This window comes from Spinacia oleracea, chromosome 6 (genome assembly GCF_020520425.1).
Source record: "Spinacia oleracea cultivar Varoflay chromosome 6, BTI_SOV_V1, whole genome shotgun sequence".
Classification (NCBI taxonomy): Eukaryota; Viridiplantae; Streptophyta; class Magnoliopsida; order Caryophyllales; family Amaranthaceae; genus Spinacia; species Spinacia oleracea.
Window position 1 is genome coordinate 118,182,337 of NC_079492.1, and position 8,933 is coordinate 118,191,269.

Genomic DNA, 8,933 nt, shown 5'->3' on the forward strand with positions numbered 1-8,933 from the left:
CTTGTTGTCGCCGACAATACGATATTGTTCCTTATTAGGTTGGACCGAAAAATATCTGATTGTGTAGATTTTTCCCTCAATTAATTTTGGATGAAAGTATTGGACAAAATTTTCTTTAAATGAGGCATGCACATAATCACCCTGCAATTAAATGATAAGTTAATTTAAGAAGTTTATTTTAAAATTATAAAGTAAATATTAGACGAAATATATACCTCTACGTCGATGAGGACCATGTCCAAACTAATTAAACTATTTTATTTGCGGAAGTTCACCACATCAATCAAGGGCGAAACACGAACTTTTATTTCCAATCGTTCTTAGTGGAATTTAAATCATGGGTCATTTTGTGTGGGTTATGAATTGAACAACACGGTCAATTTATAGGATTTAATCAATTATAAATTTGAATATGATTAGAACTTTCAATATCTATCTTGAAGAGTTATAGTGCATTAGTATTAGTACGTAACTTGGAATCATGATTTGATTAGAATCCTATCTTGAAGAGTTTTTTTTTTTTTTTTTTTTGTGTGATAGATATCTTGAAGAGTTATAGTGCATTAATAAATACATTGCGTTGATTAGAACTTTTACTTTAAATAGTACATTCCATATTCTTTATATGTATTTATCAAATAGGGATAAGCATTACGGATGGCCAAATACAAAGGCATACAACATATATGTATTTAATTAAAGGCATATGTATTTAATTAAAGGCATTACGGATAAGCATGTACATACATATTTACTTTACATTAGATATTTAAATAATGTTTAAATAGTGTTTATCTTCACCACGTTTAAATTATACGGCATATCAAATTATAGTGTTTATATTGTTTATCTTTACATTTGATAACCATACGGCATAATTTTTATTATAATTAAAATATTTATGTGGCACCTAAATAATTATCTACGTGGCACTTGATTTTTTTAATTCAAAAAGAAATTAGAAATCTTATTTTTCATTGGCCGAAACCATTAGTAATCCTACGTGGCGCTCTAATATTTCAGCAAATATGCCTCCTTTATATATGTATATTAGATTAGATTAGTTTTTGATTTTGTATTAAATTTTGATTTTAGATATAAAATAAAATTGTGAGAGTGTTTGTTTTTGGATGAAATTGTATATGCGTAATATTATTAATTACTTAATTAAAATATCTACGTAGCGTTTAATTATTTATCTACGTGGCACTCGACATTTTTAATTCAAAATTAATTTTGAAATCTTATTTTTCATTGGCCGAAACCATTAGATTCCCCACATGGCGCTCTAATATTGGATAATGAATTTTATTTATTTTATTTTAGATTAGTGTTTTTAATTTTTTTTTTAATTATTTTAGTGTTTGATTTTAGATGGAGTTGTATATATTAGTAATTAATTAATTAAAATATCTACGTGGCACCTAATTAATTATCTACATGGCAATCGATTTTTTTAATTCAAAAATAAATTAGAAATCTTATTTTTCATTGGTCGAAACCTTTAGTAATCCTAGGTGGCGCTCTAATATTTCAGCAAATATGCCTCCTATATATATATATATATATATATATATATATATATATATATATATATATATATATATATTAGATTTGTAGATCGAGGAAAGATATATACATAGGAAACTCGCAAGTCGCAACCTTGCGGCCGATCGATTAGTATGGTAGTTACGCGTGATGGCGATCAAGGTAATTTTCAATGTCCATCATCTTTAGGTTTCATTAGTAAAAATATTTTGAAACACATCTATGTGTTATTATGTGACAGGGATATTAAGTGTTTTGTATGTGAACTACGTGATTGAGATTATGGGCATGTATGAAATTAGTAATATTATGTAAATCTTATTTGTACTACTACCATTATTTTATGAAACAATTGCTTTTGTTATATTTTATGAAATGAGTATATTACTGGATATTGTGGAAACTAGTATTGGATTATTGTTAATAGTGTTTAGTGACTACGTGGGAACATTATGTTAAACTATTAAGTTGTGAGTTGCAACATTAGAGTAAAGTGATGTCATTGTGATGATAACGACTAAGGTTGCGTAATTGGATATTTTGGGTTCAATGTCCAACATCTTTAGTATCTCGCTAGGAAGATGTACGTGTCGGATATGTATATGTGCTACTATGTGATAGACGATAAATATATAAGTAATAATAATGATAATAATGAAGTCTGTTTTATACTATTACTACTAGGTAGAGTTGATCTTTGTACGTACTAGTATTACTATGATTTACTTGTCAAATATATTTTCTATTTTAGAGTTACAATTCGACTTGGGTACTTGGTATTGTGGATATGTACTAATTGGATAATACTCCGGTAATGCACTATAATGGACTGTATTAGACATGTCGTTACACTTATTGATGATTCTGAATGAGTATGATGTTGGATTGTGAAGGGATAAGTGACGGACCTTTATTTGGGTTCTATGACTACTTGTATGCACTTAAACCTTATTAAAATATTAATGACTTAAAGTGTAATATTTGAGGGAAAAGCCCGTAAGGATTAGGAACAGGTTGCCCTTCTAGATGATGTTCTATCGGTGCACTTTAGTGGAGACCCGGTAGGCTTCTAGTAGGTTTCTATTATTCTGTTAAACTTTCTTCTTAGTCTTCCTCCTAATTCTATTGGTGCGCGGTCGCGGAGACCCATAGTCAATTAGTGAGGGGTGTGCACACTAGGGACATTCTGTACTCGATCATCTTACTTTGGCCATTCTCAAGGGTTACGCGCGACCCTTAGCGTTCTCTTTTCCTCACTTAATTAATATTGATCTTATGTGATAATTTAATTTTGGAGTTATTAAATTAGTACTTGTTGTTTAATTACTTATTTTATATACTCAAAACGTTTTCAAAACTAAAATTATTTATTTTACGGGATGGAGTTGGAATTACTCAGTTTATCTGATTTTTGGGAGTTCGTATCTCCTGTCTCTTTTTATTTATTTTTGCAGGTTGGTAAAGGTACTTGTCTACGAGTGAGGAGACGCTTAGAATAACCACCTAGTCAAGAGACAAATTCTATTTCAGTTTAAGTGAAACTTTGTTATTTATTTTATGAGAATTGGTTGTATTATTTTTTATGGGCGACCTTTTAGACCACTTAGTCAATTTTGACTTTAATGGTTTTAAATTGTTTTGTTGCTTTGCATTTATTTTCTATGGAGAATAAATGTAGCAGTGACACTCCCAAGGTTCAGACGATGGTTTTTTATAAAATAAAAACAGGGTTTTTGATTATATAAAAGGTCCAAATTTTGGGGTGTTACAGAAAGATTGGAACTCTAAATTGAAAATAAAACTAAGTGTTTGACAAGAGTTTTGAGAGAATAAACTAAGTAAAATAAAACTAAGTAGAATTCTAATGCTCACAAATAAGATGGATACAAAATATTAAGGACCTAGTGTAACACCCTGATAATTCCTTATATTTATAATTCCTTTTTCCGACTAATATAAAAGAATTACCAAGATATTACCGCCACCGTGATAACGGCTAAGGCTATTTACCAGAATTACGCAGCGGAATTTAACTAACTTTCAAACATAATAAATAGTTAATGGTCAATCAACAACATGGAACCATTAAGCCCCAAAAACCAAAGCATTAAATAGTTCAAAACCCATTAACTAAAGCTTAAACAAATATAGTAGTTATGACTAGAAAATAAAAGTAGAGTTTATAAATACGGAAGAATAAATGATCTCTCAACTCAATCTCATGATAACTTCTCCCGCAAGTTATCTCTACAAACATGTTTATTGAAAGCTACTCCCCAACAACGCAAGTGCAATGATGGATCATCATAGGATCATTAAGGCAAAGGCCATGACCAAAAGACTTGAAGCACGAAGTCAGCGAAAGCTGAGTAGGAACAAGCTAGAATGAAATCCTAGTCTAACATGCTTCACTCAACAGTATAATAATCCACATGCAAAAGCTGAGTAGGAACAAGCTAGAATGAAATCCTAGTCTAACATGCTTCACTCAACAGTATAATAATCCACATGCAAAAGCCATTTAATAAACAATTAATCATGGAGACATACTCGACACGACTCTTGACTCACAGATTAATAAGAATCAGCTTCGAACGGGTAAAATATAAAAACCACAAAGGGAAAGATAAGGGTGTTGGGAGCCAACCAAGCACCAAATAAATAAGAGTCGGACTTTCTACCGACAGTCGGGCCATACCGACGGAATTCCTGCGCATAAAAGCGATAAAACAAAAGAATGAAACAACGTCTTGTATCATTCAAGGAGTACAAGTTTCCGACAAGACTCCCCCCCATTGTTCATACTCAAGGTATATACGTTCCAAGAGTTTTGAAGCTCATTCGGGTTACACTTTACGTTAATTAGTATGTTATGTTCAAGGCGACTCAAGACTCAACACAAAACATAACATGCAAGCAATTAAACAATGACACTTTATTTTAATCCTTTAGGACTTGTGATCAAACATAGGACTCAAGTGAAATTACTCCCATTGTTCCTTCTCAAACACTGTTGAGATAACCCGACATTGCCAGTTAACAAGCGGGGTGTGCCCATAGCATGAATAGTCCTTAGTTTAATTCACATAAACTTCCCAAACATATCCTACTCGGTGGTAGAATAAATGATGCACTGGGGCATATCACTAGGCTCAAAGTATGCTAGACATCCCGTACAATAGCATAATCATAAAACTTGCATGTGAAATACTCATACATGCATATAACTTGAACAACATGCTTGACATAATTCAACAATTATAAAAGTCCATAACATGAATGTCCACATAGTTCATAGATTCAATAATAATTCACAACATGCTTGTGCACACATCAAACATGAATACTCAACACTTTAAGTTCACATGATTCACAATCAATACACATCATATAATCCTCATGGAATAGGTGGTCACCCTAGTCATGTACGTACCTGGAATACCTAAGTACGGGGGCCACTGTGCGAATCACGACTCAAAGCTAGAAATCACCTCCTATAAATACAATAAAGAAACTTAGTTATTATTCATGTTTACTAAATTTCCAGCAACTATTTTAGATTCTAAAACCTTTATTTTGATTAGAAATTAATCGTTCTCTATCAAATTAATAGTCTCAATTGGTCAATTAAAGTCCTAATACAAAAAAAATTGACTTTTGGCCTTTTAAATCATTAAAAATCAACACTTTACGGCCTTAAATTAAATCTGAAAATTAAGTTTGATTCCCATAATTTAAATCATCATTAAATTATGTAAATCAATTGCCTAAACAGTTGGGATTAAAACCCTAACAATAAACCATCATAAAAACCATGTTTTGATAATAAAAATTGACACTTTAATCGTTTATTAAATATGAAAATAATAGTTCATATAATTAAAATCAATCTCATGAATTCAAATACGAAAACATCATAATACGATGTTCATAACCGTTCCCAGCAGTTTAAATAATCAAAATCAATAATAATAATTTAATAATTTAAATACGGAATTGAATTAGGATAAAAAGTATACGGTTCGGAAAACAACAACACACAACACACACGAGCACCGTGTGTGTGTGCGGCAACGAGTACGAGTAGCAGCAGCAGGCGGGACGCGGGCAAGGCTCGCGAGGAGCAGCGACCACGCAGCTGCAGCGCGCGCAAGAGAGACCAGGGCAGCGCGCACGGGACGAGCGAGGGGCGAGGGGCGCTGGGCTTCGCTCGACACAACAACGACAACGCACAGCAACAGCACGCGGGCTATGCTGCTGTGCGACAAGAGGAAGAGACGAAGGGAGTGGGCTGGCGAGACAGGGCAGCTGTTAGGTTATGATACATATGACAATTCATAAATCATGCGGAAAAAACATATAGCCAGGAAAGCATATTATTTACACATAATCATTTAGCATAGAATAGATGCATACATGTTGTAGCGTGCCTTCCCTAGCTGCGCCCGAACCGAACAAGAACAAGTCTTTAGGACTCCAAATGTCGTCCCTCCGTAGATAGTCCACAGTATGTCCGGATCCGCCTCAAGTTAGACCAACTAGAATCGCCCTTAAGGTTACTAGGAATTTCGGCTATGTGTTTGCAAGTGTATGGCTGATTTTTCTTTCAAAAACTTACCCTTTGAATACTTCAATCGTGCCCATAATTGTGACCCTAGGCACTTATTTATAGGAGTATGGAAAAGGAATTGTAATCCTACTAGGATGTGGATTTGCTAATTAGAACTTTATTAGGACTCTAAATAACAAAGCAAATCTAATAGGATTAGGATTTTAATCTTTGCACAAATCCTAATAGGATTGGGATTTCCCGCACACGCATCGTACAAGCCGTGCACCCGCGCAGGCCTTGCGGCGCACAACCCATGTGCGGTGCTGCGCGCGCGCGCCCTTGGCTGGGCCTGGCCTTGCGCTAGGCCTGGTCGAGGCGTGCGTTGCTGCGTGCGGCTCGCTGGGCGTTGGCCTGGCTTCGTGCTGGGTCTTCGTCTAGCGCGCCTCGTCCGATGCTAATTCGTACGATACGCTTCCGATTAAATTCCCAATTCCGGAATTCATTTCCGATACGAACAATATTTAATATTTCCGATTCCGGAATTAATTTCCGTTTCGAACAAATATTTAATATTTCCGTTTCCGGAATTATTTTCCGATTCCGATAATATTTCCGATTCTGACAATATTTCCGTTTCCGGCAATATTTCCGATTCCGGCAATATTTCCATTTCCGATAATATTTTCCGATACGTACCATGTTTCCGTTTCCGGCAACATCTACGACTTGGATAATATTTATATTTCCGGTACGATCCATATTTCCGTTTCCGGCAATATCATCGTTTCCGGAGTATTCATTTCTTGCTTGTGACGATCTCAGCTCCCACTGAAACCAAGATCCGTCGATTCCGAATATCCATAGATAGAGTATTTAATGCCATTAAATACTTGATCCGTTTACGTACTATTTGTGTGACCCTACGGGTTCAGTCAAGAGTAAGTTGTGGATTAATATCATTAATTCCACTTGAACTGAAGCGGCCTCTAGCTAGGCATTCAGCTCACTTGATCTCACTGAATTATTAACTTGTTAAATAATACTGAACCGCATTTATTAGACTTAACATAGAATGCATACTTGGACCAAGGGCATTATTTCCTTCAGTCTCCCACTTGTCCTTAGGGACAAGTGTGCATTTCCTAATTCCTTTGTCGCTCGATGCTTGCTCTTGAACATAAGGTAAGAGTTGTCATCCTTATTATGTCCAGAGGTGTTTCTCGGTTTCAGAGTTCAACTGATCAAATAAACAGATAATCATAGCCTATGATTCATCCGAGAACGACCATGCATTTCACAGTTTCTAGCTCTCCGAGTGGCCTTGTACAACTTTTAAGCATCTCATCCCGATTTATGGGAGGACAATCCCAATCTTGCGATCTTGAGATTAGACTTCGTTTGATAGGTGATTACCTGAGCGTTGCCTTTATAGCCTCCTTTTACGGTGCGACGGTTGGTCAACGTCAAAGCAACCAGTTCTCAAACAAGTAATCTCAAATCACTCAGGTATTGAGGATTTAGTGTCTAATAATTTTAATGAAATTTACTTATGACAGATTTTCATCTCTTACAGTAAAGTTTCATAGGTCTGTCCGATACTAGTCTTCCCAAAGTAAGTATCTATGCAAATGATTATGACATTGCCATGTCCACATAGTTCAAGAAACAGAACTACTAGTCATCTTGCATTCTAATCGTCTAACGTTTTCTATGCGTCCAATTTTATAGAAAACTCCGACCAGGGACCATTTTCAACTTTTGACATTCAAGTTCACTTGATAGACATTTCTTAGTCACAGGACTGGTCCTGACAGTCTATCTTGAATATTTCGTCAAATTGAAGGGACTCATCATTTAATAAACCACAAATTAAATGGAAAAATGAATTCTTTTCATTTATTGTGAATGATTAACCAATAATGTTTTACAAAGATTTAAACTCTAAAACTTTAAAACATTAAATAAGGATATCAAAGCCATTCTCCAATATGCTTGATTCCCATAGCTGCAGTGTGCGAGTTGTGCTTCGCCTGCGGCAGAGGTTTAGTCAATGGATCTGATATGTTGTCATCAGTTCCAATCTTGCTTATCTCGACTTCTTTTCTTTCAACGAACTCTCGTAGAAGGTGAAATCTACGAAGTACATGCTTGACTCTCTGGTGGTGTCTAGGCTCCTTTGCCTGTGCAATAGCTCCGTTATTATCACAATACAGGGCTATTGGTCCTTTAATGGAGGGGACTACACCAAGTTCACCTATGAAGTTCTTTAGCCATATAGATTCCTTTGCTGCTTCATGTGCAGCAATGTACTCCGCTTCAGTTGTAGAATCCGCAATGGTGCTTTGCTTAGCACTTTTCCAGCTTACTGCACCTCCATTGAGGCAGAAGACAAACCCAGACTGTGATCTGAAATCATCTTTGTCGGTTTGAAAACTTGCGTCCGTATAGCCTTTAACAATTAATTCATCATCTCCACCATAGACTAGGAAGTCATCTTTGTGCCTTTTCAGGTACTTCAGAATATTCTTGGCAGCAGTCCAATGCGCCTCTCCTGGGTCTGACTGGTTTCTGCTCGTAGCACTGAGTGCGTACGCAACATCCGGGCGTGTACATATCATAGCATACATTATTGAACCAATAAATGATGCATATGGAATCCCATTCATTCGTCTACGCTCATCAAGTGTTTTTGGGCACTGAGTCTTGCTTAGAGTTATTCCATGAGACATGGGTAGGTAGCCTCGCTTGGAGTCTGCCATCTTGAACCTATCAAGCACCTTATTGATATAAGTGCTTTGACTAAGTCCAATCATCTTTTTAGATCTATCTCTGT